General features: G+C 39.7%; 1 protein-coding gene across 4 annotated transcripts in view; it reads left to right on the top strand.

Annotated features, from left to right (window-relative positions):
- Positions 1 to 256: 256 nt before the first annotated feature.
- The window catches only part of PLA2G4A (phospholipase A2 group IVA), a 152,051-nt gene continuing 134,113 nt past the window's right edge, over positions 257 to 18,194 (top strand). Inside the window, exons 1-2 of one of the 4 annotated variants that reach the window (XM_026509247.4) lie at positions 257 to 376; positions 455 to 536. The gene's annotated coding sequence lies outside the window, so the exon portion shown is untranslated. Of the gene's footprint in view, positions 537 to 9,080; positions 9,186 to 18,194 lie in introns of those variants that run through there. The other 3 variants (XM_057315152.1, XM_026509244.4, XM_026509245.4) reach the window with 3 other exon arrangements.

Genomic DNA, 18,194 nt, shown 5'->3' with positions numbered 1-18,194 from the left:
GGGGCGGAGAGGAAGCAGTGACTGCTTAAGGGCAAGACGTGCTTCCACACACAAACGCGCGGACACACCCAGGAGCATCCATGTGATTTACCCCGGTTAATTTCCAGATTATTTTACGCACGTTTTGTGATTTCAGACTGATAAGTAAACATTTACGTTTAAGATACCCGCTTCTTCGAGAACACTGGTTCCCTCCCTTCCTCTTTCATTCCACCTTAAAAACAGCTGCGAAGTCTAAAGGAAACCAGCCCACATTTTAGCCCCTCCTACCAAGGATTAGACTTGAACTTCTGTGTAGTCCGGGCTGAAAAAAGGATCCTGACAGAAAGCTAGAGGCAAAAAGCAGCCAGACGAATCTCATGTAACTCTGGGCACAGTAAGCAAGATATTTACTCTTGCCCCGCTCCCCTCCCCTCATCCTCCTGAGCTTTTAAGTTTGTATCTTCCTTGGCAGGGAGAGAGGACGGAGGCAAACCTGGGATTCTCTCCGCTTGACCAAGTCTGCGTCTCCTCTGCCTTTTGGAAACGAGACACAGGTCAGGGAATTTAATTTCTTTCTAACAAATGCAGCTTGCTTTCCGGGGTCTGAAGGTGCAGGGGAGTGGGGCGATCAGGTGTTTCTCTTACTTAGAGCCCCGAAAGAAAGCGAGCGTTCCTGTGAGGTGGCTCCTGTTAGAGCTCCACGTGATGCCGCCCCGCGGTGACCCATCCCAGACTTGAGCAGCGTGCTGTGTGACAGTCCCAGAGCCTCGTTAGCGATGGAGTTTGTGGGCTCGGCAACGTTTTAATTAAAAAAAAAAAAAAAAAAAAAAAGCATTAGGATTACTTATGCAAAGCATTCCTGGGTTTTTCATATGCTGCGGTGTTGGGCGAAAAGAAAGACAATAGTGAAAAGAGAATTGTACTGGTATGCTGATTCGCCCTGCCCTAAGTTTATTTGATGTGCTGGGAGAACAGAGCTCAAAACTAGATGCTAAGAAAGTAATATGAGCAAGTAATAAAGTGAAGTTTTGAGTGTGGATGCTATTTTGGTCATTTCGTTTTAGTAAAAGAAGTTTCAAAGGGCATTTGGATTTGAAATGAGTGGCTTCACGTATCTAAAGCTCCTAGACTTATATTCATGGTAGCTTTAAAAAGAATGATTTTCATCTCAAAAATTAGAACAAGAAATGCTCTTCACAATGGTTGAGGATGTGAGCATTTATTCAGCTAAGGTGGTTGAAGAGTTTACTAGAGACATCTCATTTGGGTGGGTATGATATTTGCATATATAACCTTTGACTTCAAGGAGAATTTGTGTTTTCTGTTTCTGTTTGTTGCAGAAATTTGGAATCGTAGCCTAAGAGATTATATGCAGGGAACAGTAGTGAAACAAACCCTGATAAGAATTTTTAAATTTTATTCCAGAGGTCCCTAGACCTTGACAGTCAAGTCTGATGTTGGGATAAGAAAGGAGTATTTGCTTCTTTCATTGAGCCGAGGAAGAGTTAAATTTTAAATTAAGCAATAATTGTGAAATGGACAGAGAAGTGTGTATTCTGCATTTGTTCAAAGCAGCTTTACAAACTTCCTGAAAGGGTAGCACACTTCATGAGACAAGAAACTGAGACACATAATTACTAATTTTCCTTTTTCTACTTGTTAAACATGAATGCAAAATATCCCGGTAGTGACTTTCAATGTTAAAAAGATGCGTACTTTGGACGTATTGTTGCATTTGCATTTTGCATTTGTGTTTAATTAGGAAAAGGAAAATTACTAAAAAAATTTCCTGGGACCTGATAAAGTTCATTCTGTAGAGATAATTTGGCCTGTGTTTTTAACCCATCAGTATCTTTCCTGGTGTCACTACTTAGAAAGCAAAATCATGAAACCAAATCATTTGCATATTAAAACATATGTTCCAGGAATAAAAAAGAGGAAGACAGAGTTAGCTGTGGTTCCCTTTCCTCTGTAAGCCTTTTACTTACCTTCAGTTTGTTTCCCTCCTCTTGCTTGCAGACTTCATAGCTTTAGTTATTCTCAACTTTTTCTTAAATCACAAACCCTTTCACAAATCTTATGAAAAATATCAACCCCTCCGCAGAATAATTCATGCATACTGCTCCAACGGGCACGAATTTGGAAACACCATTAGGAAGATCACAAACCCTCCGAAACAATTCATGTCACACCAACATGTCGTACTTTTTAGAACTTGGGAGTTTTCCGCTAATATCAAGTAATGAGCAAATCATTTTGCTTATAAGAACTGTTGAACAGTGAATATTGCAGTGCCCATACTGTCATTTATTCGTTAGTTTTCTGGAACTCTAAGCAATTTGGTGTAATGGAAAAAACTACTTGCCTGAAAACCAAGTGACCTAGATTCTTGACTCAACCCCTATAATAACTAACTGCACAATATTAAGCTTGCCTTTTTCTGTAACATCTGATATTTTTTATTGCTGAATGCAGTAAGTAAAACAAATAGGAAAATAAGATACAAGTTATATTTTATTGGATTAGGGGATGTCTGTATTTCCTGCTTTTATTACAAAATTCCTGATAATATTTCCCAGCAGGATTGTTTTATAATATTCTTGTTATTACAAAGATAATTCCTGCTCACTGTTTAAATTACCTTAGATATAGAAAATCGCAAAGGAAGAAGGGAAAAAATGACCTGTAATCCCCTCAAGGGATAACTGTTTTTAAAATGTCATTCATTCATTCATTCAGTCAACAAATATTTATTGAGTAACTATTATGCATCAGTACAGAGACAAAGAGACACAATTTCACGTATATACATCTGTTTATATTTCTAGACATTTTTCTATACATACACGTATCACATGTAGATATTACAAAACTGTGATTACATTCGTTAAAAGGTAAACTGAGGCATATCAAAAATTTTAAGAGTTTATTTGAATAAAACTCGATTGGAATGGGACAGAGCCAAACGGAAGTGGATAGAAGCGCTTCCCCGGCAGGATCTCCAAGGAGAGACTTTTGTAAAGAAAGAATGGAGTCGACATAACGAAATTATTGTCTATAGTTTAAAGCCTAGTTGGCTGTCTATGATTGGCTGTCCTTACATTTCAATTTTGTAAGTTTAGTTTTCAGACCGGCTTAGATTTTGGTTTGCTTACATAGGCTACTGAGTCACCTTGTCTAATGGCTTCCTTGTTTTCATTAGTTTAACACACTATTCTTTGCTATTTTATAACATGCTTACTCCTCAGTCATGAAATTTTCTGTTAAAACATGATTTTTTATACTCGTGTATAATTTTGTATTCATTCATATCTGAGACAAATATTATTGAGTCCCTACTCTGTGTCAGGTATAGTGCAAGTAATGGCAGTCTATCCGTGAGCAAGTTGGTTCTCATCATGATGTGATTTGTAGTCTGTGGAAATGTTATATTGGCTGGTTATAAACTGTTGGATATTTAGGTGGGTTAGTTTTCTATTATAAATAATGTTTCAAGCTAGGACCCTTTCTATAAGGGTTTGTACTTCCTTTGTATGGATGCTTAAGTCTGCCCAGGCTTTAATAAAAGCTCCACTACTTAAAAGTTGTGAGATCATAAGCCAGTTGTTTATCAAAACATTCTTCTCTCAACTGTAAAATAGGAGTAATAATAATAATAATTGAGTATTTGGAGCGTTCTCAAAAACATTTAACAGAATGTCATGGAATTATTTTTGCCATTTTGCTCTTGAGAAAAATTGTATCCATTTATAAGCCGTAGAGGAGAGTAGAATTTCCCTCCGCTAACACTGTGTAATCACTCAAACAGGACAAACAGCAACAGATCCAGAAACTTAGTCAATTGTTGTATAAAATGGTATCTTGTTTAAATTTACACTTTTTTTGGAAATAAGGTTGGGCAATTTTATAGTGGCCACTCATGTGTCTATGTTTATGAATTGCCTCTTTCGATGTGATTTTTAAATATTTTATTTTTCAGATTTAATTTCTAATATGGTATATATCAGTATAAATAACACATAATCCAAGTCCCTTTAAGGTCCTCAATAATTTTGAAGTGCTTGGGGTCTTACCATCAAAGGCTAAATGTTCAACTGGAAGTAAAAATTCTATAGATACTGCTTTTCTCAATTTTGGAAGATTATTCTTATTTTGCCCGAAACCTGTTCTTTAAAACTGGGTGAGATGCATAGAAAAATTACAGCAAGTCATTTTTGTTCTCATAGACTGTCACAGTCTACAAAATCAGAGACACTGAAGAGGGTTCAGAGAAGAGGGCCGAAACCCTTGGAGAAGGTCCCATAGTTCCAGGAACATCCAGACTGGTGACATGTAGAGAAGACAGATAGGACTAAGGGTTACATGATTCCTCATAAAGGTTTTGTAAGAAAAATAATGTCCGTTTTTGTCAAGAACTGCCTCAGAGGAAATGCATTTAATTATCAGCGTCTCTTCATCTCCTACTCCTTGACAAGTAGGGCAGTGACAGGTGGGGGAACCCAAAGGTTTGTTGGTTCTGGAGCCCTTTCTGAAGAAGACAGAAAATAGAGCAGATCCTGTTCTGATCTTTTGATACCTTCACCTGCCTGAGAAAAAAAGAGATGCTTAGTCCGCCCTTACAACATTCTTTGAAAATACAGTTTATCTCCCCTTTGTACAAATATAAAATAAGCTGAAATAATTGAGGGCTCACATTAAGCAGATTTGGAAGGCTGCACTACCAGTCTAATGACTTATTTAATGAATTCAAATGACTTGAGAGAAAACTCAGCAAGCTGGTAAGTGATTCTTATCCGCGTTTGACAGCCCTGCGTTAGAGAGGAGAGGCTGGACCCAGTTTTTGTGTTTATTCTCTTCTCAGCGCATGCAGTAGTGAAGACCTGATCCCCTTCCTTAATCTTCTTCCCCATTTTCTTGACTTCTGGAGTGTGTAGGGAAATTTAGGCATTTTAGGTAACAGGAGGTTTTGAATTAGAAAGCAAATATCCATCATATGGGTAATTTCATGATCTTATAACACATGAAACTCACATATATATGACTTAGCTTGTCTGGCTTAGGATTTGATTTTACTATTTAATTTACAATTTGTTTTTTGATTACTCAGTTGGAAAACATAACAGCAGGCCAAAAATTAATTTTTCTTTCTTTCTTTCTTTCTTTCTTTCTTTCTTTCTTTCTTTCTTTCTTTCTTTCCTTCTTTCTGATTTTATCTATCTATCTATCTATCTATCTATCATCTATCTATCTATTTGAGAGAGAGAGACCAAGCGAGCACGAGCAGGAGGAGGGACAGAGGCAGAGGGAGAAAAAGGCTCCTCACTGAGCAAGGAGCCCGAAAAGGGGCTCCATCCCAGGACCCTGGGATCATGACCTGAGCCGAAGGCAGATGCCTAACTGACTGAACAACCCAGGTGCCCCCCAAAATACCTTTCCTTTTCATAGTGTTTTGTGGTTTATAAAGAGGTTGCTTAAGAACTTCATTCCCACAATAACCATGTAAGTTAGCAGACCAGGTATTTATATTTTACAGATGTGAAAAGGGAGATATTGAAAAGTGAAAAGGTCTGTTTAATGTCCAAGTCTTAAACAATTTCCGTTCTCATGCATTTTGTATGCTTCCAGTGATTAACTGATTGAGTTGTATTTTCAGTGTTGATGCATGCTATTAAGGCTGTCTGCTTATTCTGATTTTTATTAACATCAGAAAAGTTATAGGGGAAGAACCAGAAAATACACATCCCTATTCCATATTAATTCAATTGTTCTGCTCTCATAACTGGGCTACTGATTAACATAATAGAGGAAGTTGCACAAACATTTAAAAAATGTCTGGAAAAGTAGTGTATGATTTAGAATTTCTTGTCTTGGAACTACGTAGCATTTTATATGGATATACGTCACTTCAAGAAAATAAAAGAGTATGAAGTTTTAGCCAAAAATATAAAATAGACATATTATGAGTTATATAGATACTAATTTTACCAAAGGTTTTACTTCCATTTGGTAGTGGAGCGTTCTTTTAGAATATTCTAAGTATAACCTACGGAGCCTATTGCTCTTTTTCGTTCTTATTAATCCTGGAAGTTGGCCTAAAGTGTTTGTATCAAAATGGTCACTGTGACCTTGGATTATAGCTTCTGCATTTCAGTCAGTAAATTGATACACTTCCAATTTGCTCCACACTTGAATGCCCCCAGCTTTAACACAATGAGCAGGTTGAGTGCAGTACAGAGACAATAAACTGGGATGGTAGACCCCTTATGGAAGGAGGTATTCTTGCTGACTTCTGGATCCTAATTACAGAAGAGATCATGTCTGCCTGGGATAGGCTGGAGGCAGATAGATTAATGGTATCTTTAGTTTTCTTCAGGTTCTCATTTTTAATTTCTTGAAACAAAAGGTAATCCATTTTGTAGACATTTTACATGTATTTGGTTGAATATTATGAAAGTATTGAGAAAAGTAATTTATAGCAATTTTGTAAGAATTTATAGAAAAGCAATTTGGAGAAAAGTGCCTAAAGGGCATGCTCTGTAGACGTCTGCACCTGTAATTAAGATTTCTTAATACCCATCAGCCCCTTGTCATATATACCACAACCCTCAAACACGTATTGAATTCCTTTCCATTCAACCGTCATGAAGAAAAGGCAGATGAATTTAAAATTTGATGCCACGAACTTAGATCTTACAGACATAACACTATAGTATTTCCGTAGTTCATGGCACAGTCTTCTAAATTACTACTTTCAATATATAATGGGAATTCATGTTCAGGTAATGACTTCAAAGTATTGTTAGGTCCTTGATCCTTAGAAGAAGATGCTAGTAACATACTTCAGGAAGATTCCACATAGTAAAAATTCTAATTTAAAGAGGTTTCTCGGTTAGTTAAAAACTTAATTGGACTCTCTTAAGATGGTTACTTATAATCTACTACTTGATACTTTTTTTTTAAGATATTTATTTATTTATTTATTTATTTATTTATTTATTTATTTATTTAGAGAGTGTGTGTGTGAGCAGGGGGAGGGGCGGAGATCGATCCCAAGCTGACTGTGTGCAGAGCCGGACACAGGGCTCAATCCCATGACCCTGATATCATGACCTCAGCTGAAATGAAGAGTCAGAGTCGGAGGCTTAACTGACTGAGCCACCCAGGTGCCCCTACTTGGGTTGGGTTTTTTTTTTGCTTTTGGTTTTTTTGTTTTCGGTTTTGTTTTGTTTTGTTTGTTTGTTTGTTTTGAGGTGATGACCACCCAAATATAAATATGAGGATTTATATTTAAAATACATAGAAGTTCACAATAGTTACATGGGATTTTTTCCTTATCCTCATCAATGATGCCCCTGCTTTTGAAAAGCAAAAAAAAAAAAAAATCCATTTTGTGAGACTCCTTCAGTTTTTGCAAAAATTCTTAGGGTTTAAATTATGTTTTAGAGGGACAGATTGGTTTGGTTGAGTAACAACACCTAATGAACTATTGGCAGAGTGAAAAGAACACTCGTGTAAATTACAATTTTGTGTGAGGAAAAAATACTTTCCAGCTTTTTATTAATATAGTATATAACGTGCCTAGGAACGTAGTAGGAAAAATGTATCTTTTTAATACTTAGAAAAAGAACAGGGATTAAAGGAAACAGTTTAGAAAATCTGTGCTCTTTCACTTAAGAATTTTACCCGTTGGGTTTAAAAAAAAATCCAGATGCTCATATCAACCAGGAATTGTTACTCACTGGGCTAGGTGCATTTATTCCTTCACCAATTCAGGAAGTTTCATTCATACTGACGATTTGCTAGGCGCTGTGCGACCTTTAGGGCATACCTGGGTGAATAAAGCAGGGATGGTTCATTCCCTCGGGGAGGAGAGAGGCAATAATCAAGCAAACAATAAACAGATAATAAAGGAAGCTACCCGGTTTCAACAGTTGGGAATAACCTGGGGAGGGGAAGGATGCAAAGGCTTGGCTGAGATGAACCGTGAGCGGAGCTGGGAGGTGACTGGAGTGAGCTGGGTGTGGCTCAGGCTGGGGGGCGGAGGGGGGGATGCTCCGGGAAGGGCCTTTGTACCCCGAGCCTGCAAAAGCGCCACCGAGGGAGCTGGATGGAAAACCAGGGATTAGGGCAATGTCATGGGTGCAGAGGAGGGAGAGTGGTTCCAGGCAAACCGAGGAGAGAAAAGTGACTTTGTCTGAAAACTCAGAGGTCATTAGTGATCTTGATGAGGAGCGGTTTCAGTGGAGGGCGGGGGACAGAGCGTGAAGGAAGCGGAAGCAGGTGGCAGGTGGATGGGAGGTGAGGACTCTGGGGACGTGCATACAGAGTGAGCAACGGACCCCCAGAGAGATCTGTCGGTAAACTCGAAACATGGAGGCATGGAGGGAAAGGAATATGGAGCAGAGGGACTCTGACAGGCTCGCCAGTCAGGTCATCGAGAAGTTCTTTCGTGCAGAAAAGAAAGGCACGACTATCAGGTACTTGGAGAAGAGAGAGGAATTTTGTGTCCAAAAGAGCCACATGGGCAGGGACAGGTCTCTAATAGGAAGAGGAATTGCCTCCTTTGTGACAGGAGGAGAACCCAAAAGTACAGGGAGTTTGCTGATTTGGTGGTGGGAAGATAAGAAATTTCCCTCTGGGGCTGTTTTCTCAGTGAAGGAGATGAGGTCACCTGCTCAGGAAGGGGGTGGGGGATGGTGAGAGATGGTGAGAGATGAGCGGAGAAGAAAACCATTTTCTGGAATGGGAATGGAAATTCACAGAGAAACTGAGAAAGATGCTGTGTCCCATCCAGGGCGTCTCTGAGTCTTGAGAACATGAACCGAAAATAAAACCAGTCTGCCAGGCTCCGTGGTTGCTCTCCAGCTAAATTCTAGGAGCAAACTCAGAGGAGCGAGAGTGGCTGAGTTCTTCTAGAGTGGGAGTTTTGAAAGCAAGCGAGCAAGCGAGCAAATCTGGAAATGCTTAAGATGAACAACCAATACCCTGAGCAAACACAGGAAACAGAGGCAAAGCACCTAGAACAAAAATGCATAGAGATTCATGAGCTTCTATCTAAGGTCATTATGAACGAGCAGGGAGTGGTTACAAGTTGGCTTGATTTCCAGCATGTAGTCGGCCCGGATTGAGTCCTACTGCTTTCGCTCCTGTTGAATTCATACTGTACCAGTTGCTGGAACCTGCTCCAGGAGCCATCACGCTGGGTTTGTTTTTCTTCTTGTCCTAGTTGCTAGAATTGTTGTTGTCATTTTAAATTTGGATTAACAGTTAGTGTGCCTGCGTTTGTGGGGTGCCTAGCTAAGTCCTGTGTCTGCCTTATATAACCCCCTCTGCTTTCCTCACTGTTTGCTTACTTCTCCAGGCTCCTGGAAGCCATCAGTGCTCCCTCAAGATAATGCTTGATAGGATTGGAACCATTATAGCTCCGTAGTATAAAGATGGCTAAAACATAATAGTAATCGACCATCAGAAAAGAACGTTTTTCTTTTACAGGCTCGCTATTGGGGTGTTCTTTCTTTAACCTGACATAAACCCTTCATTTTGCAACTAAAAGTCATTTCCTTTTCTTTTTCAATCCTTAGAGCTTTGGAGAACAGCTGGTTACTATAATCAAAATGTTTTTTTCAGGAATGAAAATAATATTATTGAATTATTGACTCTTACACTTCTTCAGAGTGTAAAAGAAAATCTTGTTCTTTTTTGATTATTTTTCATAAATCCTCTTTTAAAAAAATATATTTATTTGAGAGAGAGCACAAGCAAGGGAGAGGAGGGGCAGAGGGAGAAGGAGAAGCAGACTCCTTGCTAAGCAGGGAGCCTGATGTAGGACTCCACCCCAGGACCCTGGGATCATGACCTAAGCGGAAGGCAGATGCTTAAACGACTGAGCCACTGAGTCACCTTGTAAATCCTCTTCACATTAGGGGGGTCAGGCACTTCATGAATGGAAGCAGTGAGTCTGTGTGGGTCAAGCAGGGCAGTACGGTGAGGAGGGGAAGCTCCTTGTGGCCAAATGCACTTACGTTTGCTTCTGGCTCCAACCTTTCCCAAATGCACTGCGGGACACTCAAGGTTCTTCCCTATCCTCCTTTCCTGCTATCTCAGTGAGACATGCCATGAATTGGAAAGTTATTCAGTACTTTATTCCTGATTCTGCCCTTATCTCTTGAACTATGGCTTAGATATAGTTATCTATCTTCTTCCTGTCCAAAATGAAGGGACATCTGCAAACTAAGGGGAGAGTCTAGTACTGTTTTCGTTAATGTCCTATTTTTACAAACCCACTGGGGCATTTTATGTCACCAGCAGAACACAACGGAGACATTCTTATAGTTTATTAATGTCCTTGGTACTGTTCTCCAGCTTGTTGATCAAAGGTTGAAAAATGTTAATTTCATATTTGGAAGCAAATGACAGTGTTTCTAATTTATTCCAACCTGTGTTTATTATATGTAACATCTAAATGTTCATGTTAGAATTACACGTTTATTATGGTGGTAGCAGAGGTAGATAGTACAAAAAAGAACTTAGTTTTGTGTCATTTTACCCTTTATTGTGCTGTTAGTTCTTCTGTCTTCAAAAATTTTATATTGAACTTTAAAACTGTATAGATACACTCTGCAGATGTGGGAGGAGAGTGTGCTGCAAGGCTCTAAAGCATACGTAAAATACTGTATAAAGGGTCTACTAGACAGCACGAGCTCCATGTATTTCAATATAATTGGTTTTCTTTGTAACCCAGTGTTTTTATTTCATGAGTTTTATGATGTCATACTGTATCAAGGGGTCCCTCGGCTTTCCCAGACCGCCAGAGTGGTCCAGGGCATAAAAAAGATGAAGACCTCCTGAGGATATTCCTTTCAAGTGCACATTTACACAGCTCTTACTCCTGTAAACAACTGGGTTTCCTGTTTATTTCCAAAGTGAATTGCCATTCACGGTATCCGGAAGCACATTTCTAAAGCTTCTTACCACCTGAGAAAAGAACAGTGAATTTGAACTCCTATTGTGTGTAACAGAATCCAGGACATGTAGAATGTTCATCGCCAGTTTAGTGATTTTAACTTCCCAGTAATGCCTGGGGGGGGGGGGGGGGTACAGCGCCTCTGATCTTCCACCATCCTGCTGTATTTATTTGTCGTCTTTTTCCGCTTTAAAATCATAGTCAGCATCTGTATTTTAACTGCAAGGTCAACCTCACTAGCTTCCTGAAATAGTTATTGGGTTAGCTGAAAAGTAAAACAAACCCAAAATGTTGATAACTTCATTCAGTAATAAAATCGTTCTCATGAAATGTTTAAGTCATTATGACGATTTTCCTGGGGGTTTTCCCTGGCCGGTTTCCTTTAGAAGAAAAGATATAGCTTTCCCTCCTGTGGCAATCTTGAGTACGTCATGAAAAAAAGGCAGCAATTAAGAAGGGAGTGGAACCCTCAACAAAACACAGATACTCCCGGGGGGGGGGGGGGGGGGGGGGGGGCGGGGGGGGGCATTTTTGCAAACTGTCTGGTCTGGAGAGAGAAAGCTGTACAAGTAAATATGCTTCTCAAAACACTCTATTTTTTTCTAGCGTTTTGTGTCACATCATTAGGTATATTTAAAAGTGGTAAAGGCGCCTGGGTGGCTCAGTGGGTTAAGTATATGCCTTCGGCTCAGGTCATGATCACAGGGGCCTGGGATGGAGTCTCACGTCCTGCTCCCTACTCAGTGGGGAGTCTGCTTCTCCCTCTCCCTCAACCCCACCTCCCTGCTCATGCTCTCTCTGTCTCTCAAGTAAATAAATTAAATGTTAAAAAAAAGTGGTAACACCAAGTGCATCATTGTTACCCATTTCTTTTAAGTAAAAGATAGAACATTTTTCTACATTTTCTGAAAATGAACATAATATAGTTAACACTTGTCAATGTGGTATTATTCCATAAACACCTATGTGGGAAGAGGAATTTTTAAAACAGTGTATCTAGTATTTGCAAGTAAATATCTTATAACTATAATTCAAATCTAGGAAAGTGTAAAAGATGAAAATGACTCTTTTAAAGTTTTATTTGACCAAACATCAATTTGATTTTTCATTTCTCTCTAATTTATATCTTGAGTCTACTCTGCACCACTGAACAATAACTTCACAACTTCAAATTTTGGTCAAACTAAAATGTGTATATATATTATATATATTATATATATATATATATATAATATATATAATATAAAATGTGTGTATATATAATATAAAAAATATATATCCTTTTTATTTTGGCTGTATTTCCTTTTTAGCCTGAGTGTGTGAGGGGCAGGGGAGAGGAAGAAGTGTGGTAGGGTATAAAGAGTACCTGGTTGAGACTGAAGGGCGGTGCTCATCTCTTTATCCTGCTGGGTGAACTTGACTAGTGTAAGAGAGGAAAAATTTCTTTCTACCCTTCAAAGTTCCTCCAGCTGGTCTAAGAATTAAATTGGCATGAGGCAGATTAACAGGAGGAAAAACCCAAGTTTGACTATGTGTGCATAGAAGCAACACCTAAAGAAATGACCAAGACAGCCAGTTTTTATACTTTTTAGATAGAGACAATAAGTCTGTAAGGAATTGACAGGACAAAGAAACTTCTTTTAGGTGCTTCAGTTAGTAAGGACTCCTAAACTAATTTGGGCTGGGGTACTAAGTTAGTACCAGTAACAAGGATTGTTCATACAGCCTTTCCAGCTTTGAATTCCCTATCTTTGGTGATGAGGATGTCTCTTTACCTCCTGGTACAGGGAGGGTACTTTTCACATGGGAGATTTATTTCCTGCTTTCTGGAGACAAAGGTGGGAACGGGAGGGTGGGATGTGGGCATCAGCGTGTTCTTTTTGCTTGGCTGTTTCTTAAGTAACTTTTATTTAAACTAATCAACATGCCAGGGCAGCACATTTTGGAGCTGTCTGCCCAGGCCCTGCACTAGGTTTGTTTACCTCTTTAGGCCTCAGCTTATATATTTGCACATGGAAGTTCTGCCTGCGTGGGGGTTATGAATATTTCTTCCAGTTTTGTGAACTTAAAATATGGTGAGAATGGTGGCCTGGTTTTGGCCATCAAGAGGTGAAACAATAGAAAATAATGGCAAATCAGATCGTCAAGGAAAGAAAAGTAAATAACTGGCTCAGGGGTGAAGAGACATTCTTGCTTTGTTTGTAATGCAGCGTGTGAAACTGGGCCAGCCAGTTTCCTAGCCCTTAAAATAGACAGGTTCACCTGGATTAGCACTTCCCAATTGTGAAGGGGTAGAACACGCTGTTACGTATTGTGTTTCAGTTAGTGTGTGTCGGCACGCGCACGCGTGCTCTTCTTAAATGACCAGATGAGGGAGGCTGGTCCATCTAAAAGATGCTGGTCTTTCCTCTTTCTCACATCCACAACTCTAGGTGCACTTCCTATCACATCTGACCTCTCTGGCTGGCTGTGTCCCTTCCTCCTCAAGCACCACTTCTGCCCGTTAACAATCGTGTGCCTCTTTATTTAACTGCTATGTTTAGATTATCGGTGTGTTTTATTTTTTTTAAGATTTTATTTATTTATTTGTCAGAGAGAGAAACAGAGAGCACAAGCAGGGGGAGTAGCAGGCAGAGGGAGAAGCAGGTTCCCCATTGAGCAGGGAGCCCCATGGGGGACTCGATCCCAGGTCCCTGGAATCATGACCTGAGCCAAAGGCAGATGCTTAACCAAATGAGCCACCCAGGCATCCCAATGTCATTGGTGTGTTTTAGACAGAGTTGTGCTCCCCCTGCATTGATAATGTTGAAGCTCTAACCTCCATATCTCAGAATGCGTCTCATTCAGAAATAGGGCCATTAAAGAGGCGATAAAGCTAAAATGATGCCCTTAGGATGGCTCTTAATCCAATCTGACTGCGTTCCTTATGAGAAGAAGAGATTTGGACACACACAGAGACGCCAGGGACGTTTGGGCACAGAGGAAAAATTGTGTGAGGACACAGGGAGAAGGTGGCCATTGGTAAGCCAATGAGAGAGGCCTCAGAAAAAAGCAAACCTGCCAATACATCTGTCTTAGACTTCCAGCCTCTAGAACTGTGAGAAAATAAGTTTCTGTTTGTTTAAGCCACCTACTCTGTGGCATTTCATCACAGTAGTCCCAGAAAACTAATACAAAGTGTCCCTTCCATCATGCCATCTCTCTGCTGAGATGCTCTCATAGGCTGTTGCTTATTGTATAATGTCTCCGAATCTCTACCTGTCCTTCAGGGTCTTTTATAGAGTGGCAGAATGGTCTAGAAAGAAAGAATTTGGTAGGAGGCAGAGGGTCAGAATTCCAGGGTCAGCTCAGCCCCCGTGAACCCAGATGACCTGGGAACGTTTCTTAGTCTTCCTGGAAGGCAGTGTTCTCTTGTAGAGCATGGTGAGGGAGACTGCCCACCTTCGTCTGCAGTGTGAACCTTTCTAAAGGTTACGTTTTGTTTTATTTTAGTCTCTAAAATGGTGCTAATAACCCCTCTCTTGTTATGAAGATGAAATGAGGCAGTGTATATAAATCACTTAGCACAGTATCTGGCCCCTAAGAAATGTTGAATGAATGTGAACTTTAAAATTAAGTAAGCAAATTTGCAATTGCTAAGATATCTTTCAGTTTGTCATCCTACGGTCTATAAATAGGCTTTGCTTCCCCTTGATTATTTCCCAACGCAAGACCTCATCTGTGGTTTTCTCCCCCCTTCACCATACAAATTCCCAAGTTTGTTCATTCATCTTTTCACTTCATAGTAATTGAGTGATCATCTGGGCTCCAACAGGAATACAGGGAGAAGGAGATAGTTGTGCGCAGTGAGGGGAGGCATACTCTGTATAATGGAAATGTCTCGTATAACAGTGTGGTGAGAGATACCAAGAGGAAATACAGGGTTCCTAACCTGGGAGATAAAGAGATGGTTTATGTCAGAGAGTAAGTTTAAGGCAGGACCCTGAAGGACAGGCAGAGACTATCCTGTAGTGAAGCTGTGAGGACCGGGGAATGGCACCAGGGGAGCCTGAGGTCAGGCAGGGCATCTCCAACATGGGTGCGGCTCACCATTCGTGTCCTTTTCCTAGAGGAAGTGTTTCTATTTCCCCTTTCTATACATCGAAGCTTGATCATGAGTTCAAATATCAGCTTAGTTATTTCCCCTTTTCTATCAAGCCTTTTTTTCTATTTGAAACCACCTGACTCTTTTCCTTCTCCGAAACTCTAGTCGATATTCCATATGTACTTGTCTGTGGAAATAACGAACTTTCAATAGTAGAAATTTGAGAGAGAAAGAAGCAGTTCCAGAGACCTAGGAATAAAAACAGCAGAAAAAGTCAATTCAAAAGGAAAAGCATGGACATTAGCCACAGGGACTGGGTGTCTCTCTGTCGGATATAGAAGGCAAGTTCCATACCATTGGGTTCCTGGCTTAGGAAACAGATGTAGTTGATTAATCTGCGTCCTTGTATCTGGTGGCATGCTTTTAGATTTCCTTGGGAATAGGGAAATTCTCTTAACAGGTTTTCCATACTAAACTGAGAATATGGCTTGAGACATTTCTAATACAAAGTAGCTCATTTACCTATCTTCATTCCTGTTGTTTATTTCTCTGTGCCTGTTGATGATAGCCAACTCTTTGCTTAGCGCAAGTTTTTAAAAAGTTGCAGCAAAATGATCCAAGAATTTAAACCTTTAGTCATGCCATTGTGACCATGTATCTATACAAGGATGAAGATGGTGGGAACAATAGTGCACTGCTCTTTTTGCCTTTGGAACCTCTTTCTATCTCCAGCATGATGGAGAAAGCTTTGAGTTTGGAAGCAGACAAGTAAGTGGCTCAGTATTTTTTTATTTTTAAAATTTTAACAGATCAGAAACAGGAGTATTTCTTAATCTCTATTAAAACTCATTGTTGAGGGGCGCCTGGGTGGCTCAGTCAGTTAAGCATCTGCCTTCAGCTCAGGTCATGATCCCAGGGTGCCCCGCGTTGGGCTCCCTGCTCAGCAGGGGGCCTGCTTCTCCCTCTCCCTCTGCCTGCCACTTCCCCGCTTGTGCTCTTTCTGTCTCTGTCAAATAAATAAATAAAATCTTTAAAAAAAAAAAAGAAAATAAAAATAAAACTCATTGAGTATGAAAAAGTACATAGTCTTTATAAGAGGTGCTTAACAAATTTGCCTACTTGAATTTCTTAGAAATTTCCGAAGAGCCAAATAAATCTTAGGAAATTGGAGCAATTTGGAGGAAAAGCACCAGTTTCATAAGTAACAACAATAAAAACAAAATGATAATTTGGTGTATTTATGGCTCACTGTGCTTATTGATTGACAGACATCCTTTCATTTGATCATCCGGCCACCTCTGTGAGATGTGCGGGCCGTTCCCCCCTTGTACAGACAAGGAGACTGAGGATCAGAATCCTACAGTCAGAGAAAGGAGACAAGCTTGAACTTGCACCAGTCTGGCTCCAGCAGGGAAGCCTGCTCCCACTTTTGTGCTGAGCCCCTTCTTACCTTCTCTGCTCTGTTACACAATGAAATGAAAAGAAAGAGAAGAGGATCCTTTGCTTTTCTATCCTTCTTTCCTCCAGGTGCCACAGACCTAGTAATAGCGCCTTGTCTTCCTGTTGTCCTACCGCTCTATGCGGGAAAGAGAACTGACGAAGCACTCCAGTCTGTGCTTCTGGTTCTTGCTCACTCTTTTCCCAGAGAAGCCCGTCTTGCCCTGACAACATGACTAAAAGGGTTTTGGACAGACCACACACTATTAAGCATTCATGGAAAGCCAAAAGTTGCATTGCACAGGCAAGTATGTTAAAAAGCACATCCAAATTTCCCTCTCATTAGTGTTCCAGAAAGTTTTTAATGACAGGGCAGCCAGAAAAAAAAAAAAAGGTAAAGAAAGAAATTAAAGAAAACATGAGTTTTCTGTCTCTCGCTTCAGACTTAAAAGACTGTGTATACTCACCAAGGCTGGTCATTCAGCTTAGTTATAAAAAACAAAACACCCCCCCCCAACTTCTGTTTTATGAGCATTCATGATAGTGGTTGCACAACCTAGTTGCAAGAAGATTTCCAGGACTGAGCCAGTTGTGGGGAAAAAAATATTTTCCCAGTGTTTAATGTGGCTAGCTGCACAGAATGCCTTAATTTCACAAAAACCTAAAATATCTACTACTACTACGAGGGGGAAAAAAGGATGAAAGGATGCCTATTTGTAACTGGAATTCAAAATGCTGTCACTGTCTTAACAATAATGACCAGTAATTTTGCCCTGAAGAAAGCAAACTTTCGACAGTTTTCCCATATGACTGTTTTGTTACTTCTTTAGAACTTAACTTTGGAATGAAAATTGCACATATAAATTAGATCCAGCCACATGTATTGGATTTTTAAGTAACTTTTTAATTTTGAAATAATTTAAGGTAAGAAATTGCAAAAATATCACAGAGTTCCCATATACCCTTTAGCTAGATTTCCCCAGTGTAGCATTTTACATAATCATAGTACGTTACCAAAATCAGGAAACTGACATCACCATGAGGCTATTAACTAAATTACAAATCTTATTTCAATTTCATTGTTCTTTTGTATGTATTAGATTTTTTTTTTTAAAAGATCTTATTTATTCGACAGAGATAGAGACAGCCAGCGAGCAAGAAAGGGAACACAAGCAGGGGGAGTGGGAGAGGAAGAAGCAGGCTCATAGCGGAAGAGCCTGATGTGGGGCTCGATCCCATAACGCCGGGATCACGCCCTGAGCCGAAGGCAGACGCTCAACCACTGTGCCACCCAGGCGCCCCTGTATGTATTAGATTTCATCCAGTCTGACAGCTCCAGCTTTTGATTGGAGTGTTAGGTCCACTCACATTTAATGTTGCTGTAGTCATGGTTGCATTTCCATCTGCCATTTTGCTTTCACTTTTCTCTATGTCTCATTTTGTTGTTGTTCCTGTATTTCCTTGTGTTAAGTAAATAGTTTCCAGTGGACCATTTCAGTTCCTTTGTTGATGTGTTAATTATATTTTTCATTGATTTTTGTAGTGCTTTCTCTCTAGTAATTATTTCTAGATGCACCTTAATTTATTATAATCTACTTTATGCAAATAATAACTTAATTCAAGTCAAATATAGAAACTTTGCTCTACTCTAGTTCCAGTCCTCCTTTATGCAGTTATCATACATATGAAGTCTGTATATGTTATAAGCGCAATAATACAGTGTTGTGA

Source organism: Ursus arctos, unplaced genomic scaffold (assembly GCF_023065955.2).
Source record: "Ursus arctos isolate Adak ecotype North America unplaced genomic scaffold, UrsArc2.0 scaffold_2, whole genome shotgun sequence".
NCBI lineage: Eukaryota > Metazoa > Chordata > Mammalia > Carnivora > Ursidae > Ursus > Ursus arctos.
This window is presented reverse-complemented; position numbering and strand designations above follow the sequence as displayed.